The sequence below is a fragment of the Scyliorhinus canicula genome, chromosome 6 (assembly GCF_902713615.1).
Source record: "Scyliorhinus canicula chromosome 6, sScyCan1.1, whole genome shotgun sequence".
NCBI lineage: Eukaryota > Metazoa > Chordata > Chondrichthyes > Carcharhiniformes > Scyliorhinidae > Scyliorhinus > Scyliorhinus canicula.
This window is the reverse complement of record NC_052151.1, coordinates 71,819,773-71,835,762: the sequence shown is the minus strand read 5'-3', so window position 1 is coordinate 71,835,762 and position 15,990 is coordinate 71,819,773.

The following is a 15,990-nucleotide window of genomic DNA, read 5'->3' as shown; positions in this document are numbered from 1 at the left end:
GCGCTGGAATGATTTGCGCCGTGTCGGCCGGTGCGGAAGAGGCTTGGCACCACGCCAACTGACGCCGAAGGGCCTCTGCCGATCGGCGCAAGTTGGCACATGCGTGAGAGCGCCACCGTGTGCTGGCGTCATCCCAGCGCATGGGCGGGGGGGGTTCATCTCCGCGTTGGTCATCGCGGACTGTTACAGCAGCCGATATGGAGGAATAGAGTGCCCCCATGGCACAGGCCCGCCCGCGATCGGTGGGCTCCGATCGCAGGCCAGGCCACCATGGGGGCACCCCCGGGGCCAGATCCCCCTGAGCCCTACCCTCCGAGGACCCCGGAGGCCACCCGCGCAGCCAAGTCCCGCCGGTAAGTACCTGTTATAATTTACGCCAGCGGGATTGGCCGAAAACGGGCAGCCACTCGGCCCATAGCAGGCTGGAGAATTGCCGGGGTGGGGTGCTGCCAGCGGCTGCCGACCGGCGCGATGCGGTTCCCATCCCCGACAAATCCCCGGTACCGGAGAATTCGGCAGCCGGCGGGGCGGGATTCACGCCCCGCGGCAATTCTCCGATGCGGCGGGTATCGGAGAATCCCGCCCGTTGTGTCTGCGTGGGTTTTCTCTGGGTGCTCCGATTTCCTCCTACAGTCCATAGATGTGCAGGGTGGGTGGATAGGCCATGCTAAATTGTCCCTTAGTGTCCAACTGATGCATAAATTGCCCAAAGGTTAGGTGAGATTATGGGGTTACAGAGTGAGTGGGGGGGGGGGGGGGGGGGGGGAGAGTGGGGTTAGGTAGGATTCTCTTTCAGAGTCAGCATAGACTATAAGGGCTGAATGGCCTCCTTCCACATAGATTCTATGATAAGTTCAAGCTTTGTGTTGATGCTTCTTTCTTCTAAATTCAAGAGGGTTTTGTCTGCAAGGCTCTCTCATAGCTGAGGAAATTGTGGAAGCATTGTTGGTGATCTGTAAGGAATCACTAGAGACAGGCAGGGTCCCAGAGGATTGGAAAGTAAATAATGTAACACCACTGTTTAAGAAGGTAGGGAGGCAGAAGACGGGAAATTATAGGCTGGCTAGCCTGACTTCGGTCATTGGCAGGATTTAAAGATGAGATTGTGGAATACTTGGAAGTGCATGATAAAATAGGACTGAGACAGCCCGGCTTTGTCAAAGGGATGTCATGTCTGACAAATCTGTTAGAGTTCTTTGTGGAGGTAACAAGGAAGTTAGACAAAGGAGAACTGGTTGACGTGATTTATTAAGATTTCCAGAAGGCCTTTGACAAGGTGCCGCATAGGAGACTGTTAAATAATTTAAGAGCCCATGGTGTTAAGGGTAAGATCCTGGCATGGATAGAGGATCGGCTGATTGGCAGAAGGCAGAAAGTGGGGATAAAGGGGTCTTTTTCAAGATGGCAGCCGGTGACTAGTGGTGTGCCTCAGGGGTCTGTGCTGGGACCACAACTTTTAACAATATACATTAACCATTTGGAAGAAGGAACTGAAGGCACTCTTGCTAAATTTGCAGATGATACAAAGGTATGTAGAAGGACAGGTAGTATTAAGGAATCAGGGGACTGCAGAAGGACTTGGACATGCAAGGAGAGTGGGCAAAGAAGAGGCAGATGGCATGCAACGTGGAAAGGTGTGAGTTATGTACTTTGGAAGGAAGAATGGGGGCATAGACTATTTTCTAAATGGGGAAATGTTTAGGAAATCAGAAACACAAAGGGACTTGGGAGTCCTTGTTCAAGATTATCTTAAGGTTAACGTGCAAGTTCAGTTGGCAGTTCAGAAGGCAAATGCAATGTTAGCATTTATGTCAAGAGGGCAAGAATACAAGAACAGGGATGTACTTCTGAGGCTGTAAGGAGTGTTGTGAGCAGTTTTGGGCCCCGTATCTAAGGAAGCATGCGCTGGCCTTGGAAATGGTCCAGAGGACGTTCACAAGAACGATCCCTGGAATTAAGTGCTTGTTGTATGAGGAACGGTTGAGGACTCTGGGTCGGTACTCGTTGGAGTTTATAATGGTGAGGGGGGATCTTATTGAAATTTACAGGATACTGCAAGGCTGGATAGAGTGGATGTGGAGAGGATGTTTCCACCAGTCGGAAAAACTAGAACCAGAGGGCATAATCTCAGACTAAAGGTACAATCCTTTAAAACAAAGATGAGGAGGAATTTCTTAAACCAGAGGGTGGTGAATCTGTGTAACTCTTTCCCGCAGAAGGCTGTAGAGGCCAAATCACTGAGTGTCGTTGAGACAGAGATAGATAGGTTCTTTATTAATAAGGGGATCAGGGGTTATGAAGAGAAGGCAGGAGATTGGGGATGAGAAAAATATCAGCCATGATTAAATGGCAGAGCAGACTTGAATCGAGTGGCCTAATTCTGCTCATGTATCTTATGGTCTTATAGTCTTATGGTCTTTGTAGATTCAAGGTCATTTCAACTGTATAGCCAGACACTCATTGGTTTTAGTACAATAAAGCATCCTTTACTTCAGCTTAGAGAGAAGACAGAGAGTTCCTACTCCTGTCCAGGTCTAATCACTTCTACCCAGCTCACTCAGAAGCATCCCGCAGGAACCAATCACTGACTGTTGTCAGCCGAAACACTGTCCCTGGTCAACCCACAGGTTGCCAGCCAATCAAACTTACTTTCTGGTTCTTAAGATTCCCTCAGCGCTGGCAAGTCTGAATTCACCTCCTAAAACAAAAAAAAATCCTGGAACACACTGTCCTGAGTAGCAGGCTGCCTCAGCTCATGTCGACTGCTTAAAGGCGCATTCCGATTATGAGTCCACGGGCAAAAAAATTAAAATAAAACAAAATAAATTGGAACAAAGGGAAATCAAGCGAAAGAACTCTAAGAGCTTTTTCAAGTTAACTTCATATAGACTGGGCATGCTTCAAGTCTGAGAGTGATGCCCTTTGGCCCATTTATGAGTTTGCACGATAGACAACAAGCAATGGTATGACCAGGAAAGCCATTGTCCTGCAGGATAACTTTGATGTGCACTATTTCTTCAATAAGCCATGAGGACACATCACAAGGCAGCTCGCTACTCTTACACAAGTCCAACAAATGTTTTTGTAGTTTGCTTTCGAGCAAAGGTGTGCTGTCATTTTTGGTGGCAGATCCATTAGATACAAAATTGGAGCAGTGCCGTTTGTGGATTCCAGTGCCAGTGCATGCCAAGTACAGAGGCGATATGTTCTAATCACTGGCTGATCGAATCAAATAGCATGTTCCTTTGATTGTTCCTAATAAACAATGGGGGGGGGGGGCAGGGCATTTTCCCCATTCCCTGTGGCATGTTTCTCAGCTGCGGGAGGCGGCCCGCTATTGGCTGGATGCAGGATCTTCTGGTCCTGCTGCTGTCAATGAGATTTCCCATTGAATCCAACCCAGAACGTGCTCAACGCACTTGCAAAACCCAAAACAAAATGTCCACTGTTAGATGCGATTCTGTGATTGGGTAACACTTGCTGAATAAACCTTTGAGCGCTTGCAGCTGCACGAACAACCAATTTTAGATAATCAGTCACGCTCGTAACCTTTTTCATAAAGGTTCGCTAAAAGTGAGATATCTTCATACTAGGAGATCTATTCTCTGCAAACAAAAGGAATATGTTCAAACCTGGTGCTTTTTTTGAATTATCTGGGAGCATAAGGAGCCGGCAGTTCCCTCTTGCTTTTTCCATGGCAACTCATCGGCCAATCAGAGTTGACTTTCCAACCAATCAACAATCTTTTCTCTTGTGGTATAAATTGTTTTGATTGAAATCTGACATTCGTGCATTTGGCCTGATGAATGCAACACAAAAGGCTTTCTCTCTTTTCAGCAACATTGATTTTGTCTTTAACATTGGATCGACTCATTAATGAAGGTAAAATTCATAGTTTCTTTTGACTTGTGAATTATTTTGCTTCTTACTGATAAATAGAAGCATTGACACCTTTCCAAGGAGGTAAGCCTGATATCCTATAAACAGCATTGCTGCTGGCAATCCAGGAGAAGAACACTTTGTGTTTGACCATGTCGCCATTTATCTTACACTGTGCAGTAGCCTGGAGATTGACTTCAATTACATTTTTAAAATAATCAAGAGAGATGCAGAACAGGCTTCCACTTCAGTACAATCTGTTTTGTATCTGTGTTCAAAGTTAAAATCTATTCTTTGTGTGTGAAGCTGGATAATGAATGTTGACAGATCAGTTGACTCTCCGTATATTTGCCAGTCCTCTTGAATTGTCTCAGAGATGAAATAGCAGGGTTTTGCCACGAGATACTCTGGAGAAAAGTAAAACTTTGCACCAAACAAATTTGCGGCAGTGCCAAAACAGCTCTTATTAAAGTCACACAGTAGCATTGTGGATAGCACAATCACTTCACAGCTCCAGGGTCCCAGGTTTGATTCCGGCTTGGGTCACTGTCTGTGCGGGGTCTGCACATCCTCCCCGTGTGTGCGTGGGTTTCCTCCGGGTACTCCGGTTTCCTCCCACAGTCCAAAGATGTGCAGGTTAGGTGGATTGGCCATGATTAAAAAAAATTCCCCTTAGTGTCCAAAATTGCCCTTAGTGTTGGGTGGGGTTGCTGGGTTATGGGGATAGGGTGGAGGTGTTAACCTTGGTTAGCGTGCTCTTTCCGGGAGCCGGTGCAGACTCGATGGGCCAAATGGCCTCCTTCTGCACTGTAAATTCTATATAAAATAAGTGACAAGGGCAAACGTTCCCTCGTCATTCTTCTTCACTTGTTCAGCCTTTGACATAGTTGACTACATCGCCCTCCTCAGAATTCTCTCCACTGTTCTCTATCTGGGTGGGACTGCTCTCAGCTGGCTCCATTTTTATATATCTAATCATAGCCAGAGTACCACTTTCAATGGATTGTGTTCCTGTTCCAGCACCTTTACCTCTGGTGTCCCCCAAGGATCTTTCCCTGGCTCACTTCTAATATGCCTGCATTTACTGATGCCACACTGCAGGATGTGCAAACCTTTCATATGCTATTGCTGTGCCTGTGATGACACTGACTGCTATGTCCCAGGCAGCTGCAAACATCAAATATGGTGCAGATCAAACAAGGATAGAAAAAAAATCACATAACGCTGTCCTTGCCTCATGCCCCCTGCTTCTCTCGCCGTTTGCTCCTGTTGACTGTGTACACTCTTCTGCTCACTGCTTCCCTCATTGCCCCCTGTGACTCACTTTGCTGTTTCCTCCTGTTTTCTTCACCACAGTAAGCAGAAGGGAGCAGTGAAGGAATTGCGGAAAGGGTTGGGATGAAGTGACAAAGTGAGCAGCTGCGAGTAGCAAAGTGATTGTGAGGGTGTGGCATGCAGTGGACGGGAGCAGTAGGAGTGGGAGGAAGTAGTAAGGAATGCTGGTGATTTGGAGGGGGTGGCAAGGGGGCTGATAATGGGAATGTGAGGCAGCGCATAGAGGGTGGGAGGGAGGTGTGGGGAGTGAAAGTGAATGGGAGGTCGTGGCTTTCAGAGGGTTAGGAAGTAATGGTGAAAGAGAGGGAATGGCATAGAGGGAGGGAGAGAGGGGAAAGGGTGACTCAAACCATTCATTTCAGTGTTCCTTAGTTACTGATTTCTCTCCATAGCATAATCTGAGAGTAAACTAGTCTATTCGCAATCTTGGTGTCTGACTGTTTGACCTCATATTTATGCTCTCGCTAAAACTGCCTATTTCCACATTGGTAGCATCACTTGACTTTGTCCCTGTCTTAGCACATTTACTGCTGAAACCCTCATCTATGCCATTATTACGTCTGCCTTGTCTCCCACATTCCATCCTCTGTAAACGTGAGGTAATCTAAAACTCTACTGCCTGTGTCATAATTTGCAACAAGTCCTATTGCCTATCAACTCTGCTCACAAGCCTATATTAATAATCTTTATTGTCACAAGTGGGCATACATTAACACGGCAATGAAGTTACTGTGACAAGCCCCTAGTCGCCATATTCTGGCGCCTGTTCGGGTACACAGAGGGAGAATTCAGAATGCCCAAATTACCTAACAGCACGTCTTTCGGGTCTTGTGGGAGGAAACCAGAGCACCAGAGGAAGCCCACACAGACACAGGGAGAACGTGCAGACTCCACAAAGACAGTGAGCCAAGCCGGGAACCAAACCTGGGACCCTGGCGCTGTGAGGCAGCAATGCTAACCATTGTGCTACCGTGCTGCCCTACCTTGGCTCTCAGCCAAGCAATGTCTTGATTTTTAAAATGATCATCTTTGTTTACAAATTCCTCCATGGCCTCACCTCTCTCTAGCTCTGTTATCTCTTCCAGCGTAACAATCCTTTGAGATAATCTGCACTCATCCAATCCTGGTCTCCTGTGCATCTCTAATTTTAATCACTCCACAATTGGTGACTGTGCCTTCAGCTGCCTAGGCCTCATGGCTGGAATATCCTCCTACATCTCTCTGCCTCACTATTTGGTCATGCTTTTGACCTGCACCTCTGAATGCATGAATATGATAGACACTTTTACTTTTTAAAGGAGCACAACAAATGGACAATTTGCTTGCCGACGACTTGCTGATATATGTGTCAGAACCGAGTGTGTCGATAGGGGGAATGTTGGAGCTACAGCGAGTATTTGGGTCTTTCTCGGGGTACAAGCTGAACCTTGACAAGAGTGAGTATTTTGTGGTGTCTCGGCCGGGGGTGGGGGCAGGGGTGGGGGGGCTGCCATTCCGTAGGGCAGGGACTAATTTTATGGGGGTGCAGGTTGCCCGGGAGTTGGGGGGGGGGGGGGGGGGGGGCTCCGCAGGTACAACATTTCTAATTTGATGGGGAGAGTGAAAGCCGATCTGGCGAGGTGGGATGGTCTCAACCTGTCACTGGAGGGTCGGGTACAGGCGGTTAAAATGAATGTGTTGCTGCGATTTCTGTTTATTTTTCAATGCCAACCGATTTTCCTGCCAAAGGCTTTTTTCAGGGGGATTGAGGGAAGGATTACCTCGTTTATATGGGGAGGGAAGGTGGCCAGAGTGAGGAAGGTGCTGCTGCAGAGAGGAAGGCAGGCAGGGGGTTAGGGTCACCCAAAACTGATGTATTACTACTGGGCAGCGAATGTGGAGAAGGTGCGGAGCTGGGTCAGAGGGGTTGATTCCCAGTGAGTCAAAATGGAGGAGAGTTTGTGCAGGGGGTCGGGATTGAAAGCACTAGCAACAGCGCTGCTCCCGATGGCTCCGGGGAAATACTCAGGGAGTCTGGTAATAATAGCTTCATTGAAAATCTGGAGGCAGTTTCGCCAACACTTCAGGCTGGGGAAGGGTCAAGGAAAATGCAGATTTGGGGGAACCACAGATTTGAGCCAGGGAGGTGGGATGGAAATTTCCGGAAATGGGAAGAGAAGGGGATTAAGACACCAAAAGATTTGTTTCTTAGGGGACGGTTTGCAGGATTGAAGGAGCTGGGAGCGAAGTATGGGCTGGAGCAGGGAGAAATGTTTAGATACATTCAGGTTCGAGATTTTGCCAGAAAGGAGATACAGAGCTTCCCGGAGGAACCGGCCTCCACATTGCTGGAGGAGGTCCTGACGACAAGGGGACTGGAGAAGGGGGACAGTGTCAGCAGTGTACGAAGCTATTTTAGAAAAGGATAAGGCACCACTGGAAGGGATCAAAGCAAAGTAGGAGGAAGAGTTGGGAGAGGGTATGGAGGAGGGGTTCTGGTGTGAGGTGCTCCGGAGAGTAAATGCCTCCACCTCATGTGTTGAGTTGGGGCTGGTACAGTTCAAGGTGGTATTCAGAGCACACCTCACGAGGGCGAGGATGAGCCAATTCTTTGATGGAGTAGTAGATGTGTGTGAGCATTATAGGGGGGGAGGGGGGGTGCTAATCACGTTCATATGTTTTGGTCCTGTCCAAAGCTAGAGGATTACTGGAAGGAGGTTTTTAGGGTAATTTCCAAGGTGGTGCATGTGAAACTGGACCCGGGTCCCTGGGAGGCCATATTCGGGTGTCGGACCAGCCAGGGTTGGAAACGGGTGCGGAGGCAGATATCGTAGCCTTCGCCTCGTTGATCACCCGAAGGTGGATCCTGTTGAGATGGAGAGCAGCCTCTCCACCTTGTGCCCTGGCGTAGCGGGGGGATCTTTTGGAATTCTTGACCCTTGAGAAGGTTATGTTTGAACTGAGGGGAAGGACAGATAGGTTCTACAAGTCATGGGCATTATTCATTATGCACTTTCAAGAACTGGATGACATCGAACATTAGTTGAGGGAGATGGGTGGGAGGGCTGGGGGGAGTGGGGCTGTGTGCATTCAGAGTGACTATGGGTAATCCCTGATTCCTTTTTGTCATTTGTTTATGTGAACATGCAGGCTAATGTTTGGGGATTGATGGGAGGATGAGATCGTTGTTATTGATATGGGGATTGACATATTTGTTGCTGATTATTGTTTATTGTTGGTGGAGACGTTTGGGAGAAAATGTGAAAAAGGAGGAGAATAAAAATATATATATTTTTTAAATGGACAATTTGCCTTGACCAAATCGATTCCAGATGGCCCGATGAATTATTTTACGGTTCCTGTCCACAGACATATCGGAGCACCTCTCTAAGAAGTTATTTAACACATACATGGCATTTTTACCAGATGCTGATTGACTACCTCACACCATTTCAATTGAAGAGATTTAAAATGACTAAGACTGTTAAGAATTTCTGGTCCCATGAAGATAGCATAGCAATTAAATATTCTTCTGAGGTTGTTCATTACTGGAATATTGATTAAATATCAAGTATCCTCCATTGTGTGATGAAGTGTTTTGCTATCACCCATTGTGTGGACAATGGAGAACATGAATACTGTTGTGACATGACAGGAACTGACTTGAGATGGCGGATATCTTATTTATTCTAAGATCCGCCCACAAACCTCAGTCTGTGATACAAAGGCCAGATGGAACCCATCTATCCTGCCTGAGAAATCCACCATTGGTAGAGAAATGGGCTAATATTTTTTATCTGCCAAATTATATTTCTTCACTACAGAGACCTAACTAAAACTTTGACTGGAAAGCCAGAAACCTGTTGTTGCTTGGAGTTCATCACCATTCCATTTATCTTCTTCCATTAACTGAAAGAGAATTTCAATACATTCACTGGCCTTCTTGGAAAAATGAATAATATTGACTTCTGGTAAACTCAATGCATGTTACGGGCACGATTCTCCAAGCCCCACGCCGGGCCGGAGAATCGCCGCAACCGGGCCACGATGCCCAGACGCCGGTGCGCGATTCTCTGAGGTGCGGAGAATCGGCGCCATTTGCGCCGGTACGTTTGACGTGACGCTGGTCGCGGGCCTCTGGAATCGGCGGGGCCGCCAATTCTCCAGCCTGGATGGGCCGAGCGGCAGCGCAGAAAAAGCAGAGTCCCGCCGGCGCCGTTCACCCCTGGTCGCTGCCGGCGGAATCTCTGTGCCTGTGGGGTGGGGAAAAGTGCTCCTTCACCGGGTGGGGGGGCGTTGGATGGGGTCTGGCCCGCGATCGGGGCCCACTGAACGGTGTGCCATCTTCTCCACCCCGCCCCCGAGCCTACTTTCTTGTGCGCCCTGCCCCTGAAACCCCACACCATGTTGCTTAGGGGCCGGCGCGCTGAAGAAGTCCCCAGCGCATGCACAGGTTGGCGCGACCCAACTGCACATGCGCAGGTTGGCGCGGCGCCCATTTGGCACCGGGAAGGGAGGCTGGAGCGGCGTGAATCATTCCAGCGCCATGCTGGCCCCCTACGGGGGACAGAATCAGTCGTCCCCCTGCCCGTTTCACGCCATCGTGAAACACGACAGCGTTCACGACGGTGCGAGCACTTAGTCTACATTTTGGAGAATCGCCCCCTACATCTTTGGAAATCATTTGTGCATGTATGTTTTTGCATGATTGATAAGTGTGTGTTTGTTATTGGCTATTGTGATATATAAACGTTTATAGTTTGTTTTGATTTTATCTTGCCTGAAAGTCTGTTGTGTGTCTGGTCTTAAAAGTCACAGCACTTAATAGGTTAAAGCATTTTGGGCGAAATTCTCCCAAAACGGGAGAAATCGTCAAACTGCCGTAAAACGGGTTTTACGGCATCGCGCCCCTTCCCGACGGGGGACCGATTCTGGTCCCCCGTCGGGGCTAGCAGCCCGACGTCGGAGGCTCCGACAAGTCGGGCTTAACGAAAATCGTTAAGCCCGCTTGTCGGACTTAGCGCCGGCTGACGCGTCATATGACGTCAGCCGCGCATGCGCAGGTGGGAAGACTCCACCCGCGCATGCGCGGGTGACGTCATCGCGTTTTTACGCGAAACCCGCGCATGCGCGGTCCGGGTTGCCCCTCAGCCGCCCCGCGTATTGATACTGCGGGGCGGCGGAAGGACAAATAGTGCGCGGGCATCGGGCCCGCTGCCCGCGATCGGTGGGCACCGATCGCGGGCCCATGGCACCCTTGGCACGGCCGTGATACTGCCGTGCCAATCGGTGCCATGGTTATTTTTTTCCAGGTGGTCACGACGTTTTTACGAACGGCAGGACCAGGTGTGTTTGCCGTTCGTAAAAAGGTCGTAAAGGGCTGGGACTTCGGCCCTTCTAACAGCTGTGAATCGCTGCCGGCCGTAAAAAAACGGCGGCAGCGATTCGTGTCGGGATTTCGGCGGGGGCGGGGGCGGGGGCGGGGGCGGGGGCGGGGGCGGGGGCGGGAGAATAGCGGGAGGGCGTCAAAAAAGTCGGGAAGGCCCTCCCGCTATTCTCCCACCCGTCGTCGGGGGGGGGGGGGGGGGGAGAGAATTTCGCCCTTTTTCTTTAAAATGTATCTTGCCGCAGTCAGTTGTGAGTTAGGAAAAAGGGAGAAATTATGCCACATCGCTCACCTGTCCTTAACAAACCTACTCGACTTCTTAAAGATACAACAGAAAACCTCTGCATATCAAGCAGTTGGTCATCTGACCTAATACCTATGTGGCTCAGTGTAGTACTTTGATTCTAATGCTGATGTAAAGTTATACCCGAGGCACGATAGAAGTATATCTTGCTGCTATGATTTATACCTGCAAAGCTCATAACGCGACATTCCAACCCATATTCCCCACAGAACACTCCAACCCAGATTTCCACCAGGACTCTGACCTATATTCCCACCAGAACTTGAATGGAAAGGAAAATCCAGTGAAGGAAATGGCTGTGATTCACCTTTGCAGCTTTGCCGCTCTGTCCAAGTCAAATCACACTCTACTAACTCTGAAATTGGGAAGGATATTATTGTGCTGTTTGTGGGTTAACTGAGACTTAATGAGAGATTCTGGTCTTCATTTCTGAATTACTGTTCTTAACTGTATTTATCACAAACTAGCAGAGTGAACTGACCAATGGAACATCATAACATATTGGAGTAGCTGCCAAATTAGAAGGAAGCATTTCAACCCTAGTATTGGCATTGGTGACATACGTCAGAGATTTAGTAAACCATTTTCCAGAAAGGATTAAATACAATCCTGGTCTCCTGTATCAGAGCTCAGAGGTTTTGGCAAGTCTTCTTGGATCTCTACATCGTGCTGGGATAGTCTTGCAATCAATGAACATTTTGCATATGGAAATTAGCAATATTAAAGATGCACAGTCAGATAGGAAGAGTAGGTTTCGGTAGTGTGTGGTGTTAAAAAGAATAGAATGGTACAATTGTGTCATCTGGGTTATTAACTATCTTTGAATGAAAAAAAGGAACTTGAATTTTTATGGGATCTTACTGATCCTTAGAATATTGCAAAGTGCTTTGAGATCAATGAATTGTTCTTGCAGTGCAGTAACTATTATCTCGGGTAAGTATAGACGCCAACTTGTGAACAGCAAATAATCAAAATAATGAATGAATGAATGATCAGATAATTGGTTTCTGTTGGTTAATGATGAAATGGCTGACAGGACATTGGGAGAAGTCCTAATTGTTCTTCAAATAGTGCCATTGAATCTTTTAGAGTTACCTTGACAGCTAATCTGGGTCTTAGTTTAATGTCTTATCCAAAGGACAGCACCTCAGACAATGTAGAAATTCTTCAGCACTGCCCTGGAGAGCTTAACTGGGGCTTAAACTCAGAACTTTCTGACTCAAAGGTAAGAATGCTACAGTACCAAACAAATCAAGTTGACACCAGCTAAAAGCAGTGTATTGAAGTCTAGAATTCCGAGAATAAACTAGTATTTGGCCTGTTGGTGTCTGCATGAAATTGTTGCATGCAGATATGACTAGGATCGTTTTGAGAGGGGTGGGATGCTGGCTACTCAATTCAGTGCAGATGCGTGGTTTGCACCTCAACAAGGCAGGAATAGATAGACACGTCAGTAATATAGGAAATTTACAGATCATTATTTAGTATCTGTTTAAACTGAAATTCATATTGTAATAACCCTCACGAGATCCACGGGGTTACCCTAATTGATCTCCCCGTGGGCCTCGGGGAATACGGGCTTCCCCGCTAGTGGGCTGAGACCCATCAGCTGGAGCTCGTAAAAAGACTGCTTCATAAAAATCAGCCCGGACTAAATCCGGCATGAGTAGTACAGTCCCGATTAGGACCTTGGAGCCATAAACCGCGTTGTGACCTTTACGTTTGTTGTTGAATTAAAGTTCTTTTGGATTCACGTCCTATGACCTCCTGAGCTTTTATACTTCTAAAGGCACCCGAAGTGGCAGTGATATAAAATTCAACAAGACAAAGCAATTTTCCAATATTGTTGAAGAATGTTTGGCTTGATGCATTTACCCAGCTTTATTTGAATGTGCATGATGGCTACTGGTGAGCTATGTTATTTTATATTATACTGTTACATACAATAATTTATGTTGTTGAAATAGAGAGTAAAAATATATTAGAGTTCACTTAGCTTGAATGATTGAGACTGTTCCCTTGTAGTTCAGGGATTATGCCAATGAATTAGATTATCAATCAGTGCATGCTGACTTGCTCACTATGATTTATAGCAAGAAAAATCAATAATTTTGGAAGAGAGTATTATTGTAATGTTTTTGATCATTCCATTCTTGCTGCTGTACATCATGTCTACACTTTAATACCCTGTGAGAAACATAGATAAAAAGCATTTTAGATGCACAATTGAATTATAAAACCAAGTGTTCACTACCTGTCAGCAAGTGCATTCTTCCCGATTTTCTTTTCTTCCTGAACAATTGCTAGACTCCCATTATGAAGGGAAGGAAGCAATTCTCGATTATTGACCTGATTCCATCAATGCCACTGCTCTGCTGGAGATGCATAAATTGGCCAGAATATATAACTATAAGATGTCTAAGTGTGACTTCTTGTACATTAGATTTAGAGTTCTTGTCATGTGTACTGAGGTACAGTGAAAAGTATTGTTCTGTGTACAGTCCAGGCAGATTGCTCCATACATGAAAAATGTAGGACATAAGATAGATACAATGTAAATACATTATGAATATGGGATACAAAGGAGCCAAGGAGAAGAGATCACCATACTCTGAAGAAATGAAAACTTGTTTTTAAACAAAACAAAATATCTTCCTTGAACAGTTGGATATGCTATTACGGCAATTTCATAAAAATAAGCAACATTCAAATATGAAATAAAGAGCATAATTGGTGCCTTTCACATCTTCAGAACATCCCAAAGTTCTTTCCGCTTTTGAAATGATTTTCCAAGTATAATCACTGCTGTTTTGCAGGAAACACGAGAGCCATTTTACACACCAGGTTCCTGCAAGCACCAACTTGACAACAATCAGGTCATTACTTTTTTTTCTGGCCATAGGGGAGGAGTATGAGTATTCACCAGGGAGCATCCTCTGCTCCTCCTCATAATTCTTCCATGGGATCTTTGATGTCCTTCTGGGATAACAGATGGGTGCTCTGTTTGACATTTTGTCAAAAAGAGCAGGGTTATCGCTCGGTAAAAAGGTTTTGCATATTTAAAATATATAATTTTCAAGGTGCTGTACTTTCCCACTGCATTATCACCTTGCATTCTGGAAAATATTCAGCATTAAAGCTTGTAACTAGATTGGGAATTTAGAATTGAACAGTTATAATTTAGAACTTGGAAACAATTACTTCAACTCTCAATTCTTCCACTCACACCCTTCCAATTTGATTTTTCCTTCAGGCTTAGACCATTGGCACCGCTGGCAAGACCAGTGTTCATGAAGCACTGCAGTCCACTTGGTGAAGGTTCTCCCACAATGGCAACAGACAAAAGTGTAATCCTGCGAAGAAGAAAAAATGTCAATGCATGGCGGCTAATCGTGTTTGACTTGATGGCAAACTTGGATGTGATAAATGTCTCGTGCGTCTTCTGCCCTCGCACTTCCAACTGGTGGAGGCTGCAGATTTGGAAGTTGCTACCAAAGCTGGCTTGGCAAAATGTTGTTGTGCATCCGCTAGATAGCGGATACTGCAACCATATTGTGCTGGTGCTGGAGGTTTTTATTGTTGGACTAAATTCAAAAGGCGAGGAAAGACTGATTTTTTTTTTAACATCAGGGCAGCATTTAATAAAGTTTGCAACCGAGGAGCTCAGAACAACTGAATTTAATGGGAATCGAGACTGAAATCCTCCAACAGCTGGACTCTTATCCAGCACAAAAGAAAATGGATGCTGGAGGCCTGTAGCCCAGCTTCCAGAATGTCACTCCAGGGGTTTTTCAGGGCAATGTGCTAGGCCCAGCCATCTTTAGCTGCATCAACAATGACTTTCCCTCCAATGTAAAGCCACACTGAAGTGGTTAACTGATGATTTGAGTGCTCACTCGGCTCCATTTGTAATTTTTCAGATAACGGAGATGATAATTGCCTAGATTTTCGCTCCCAGGTTTGGGGTGCAGAGATGGGGAGAATTCCCAGCTCTGGGATCCTGACTTTTTAAAATGTTAGCCCGCAGTCCAGATTTTCATTCCGGGGAGGGATGGATTAGGACTCAGGGTCAGCCGTGCCTGGATTGAATGTGAAGGCCGATGCGCGTGGAGGAGAGCTGTGAGGCAGGTCTGTCTCTGCTTCACTGGTGAGCTGTGAGGAGGGTCTGTTCTGTTCCCTGACAGGGAAGCTGGGTGGAGGGTCTGTTCTGTTCCCTGACAGCCGAGCTGGGTGAATGGTCTGCTCTGTTCCCTGACAGGTGAGCTGTGAGGAGGGTCTGTTCTGTTCCCTGACAGGCGGGCTGGGTGGAGGGGTCTGCTCTGCTCCCTGACAGGGAAGCTGGGTGGAGGGTCTGTCTCTGTTCCCTGACAGACGAGCTGGGTGGTGGGGCTGTCTCTGTTCCCTGACAGGCGAGCTGGGTGGAGGGTCTGTCTCTGTTCCCTGACAGGCGAGCTGGGTGGAGGGTCTGTCTCTGTTCCCTGACGGGCGAGCTGGGTGGAGGGTCTGTCTCTGTTCCCTGACAGGCGGGCCGGGTGGAGGGTCTGCTCTGTTCCCTGACGCGGGCCGGGTGGAGGGTCTGTCTCTGTTCCCTGACAGGGAAGCTGGGTGGAGGGTCTGTCTCTGTTCCCTGACAGGGAAGCTGGGTGGCGGGGTCTGTCACTGTTCCCTGACAGGTGAGCTGGGTGGAGGGTCTGTCTCTGCTCCCTGACAGGGAAGCTGGGTGAGGGTCTGTCTCTGCTCCCTGACAGGGAAGCTGGGTGGAGGGTCTGTCTCTGTTCCCTGACAGGGAAGCTGGGTGGCAGGGTCTGTCACTGTTCCCTGACAGGTGAGCTGGGTGGAGGGTCTGTCTCTGCTCCCTGACAGGGAAACTGGGTGAAGGGTCTGTCTCAGTTCCCTGACAGGTGAGCTGGGTGGAGGGTCTGTCTCTGTTCCCTGACAGATGAGCTGGGTGGAGGGGTCTGCTCTGTTCCCTGACAGGCGAGCTGGGTGGAGGGTCTGTCTCTGTTCCCTGACAGGCGGGCCGGGTGGAGGGTCTGTCTCCGTTCCCTTACTGGCGGGCCAGGTGAAGGGTCTGTCTCTGTTCCCTGACAGGCGAGCTGGGTGGAGG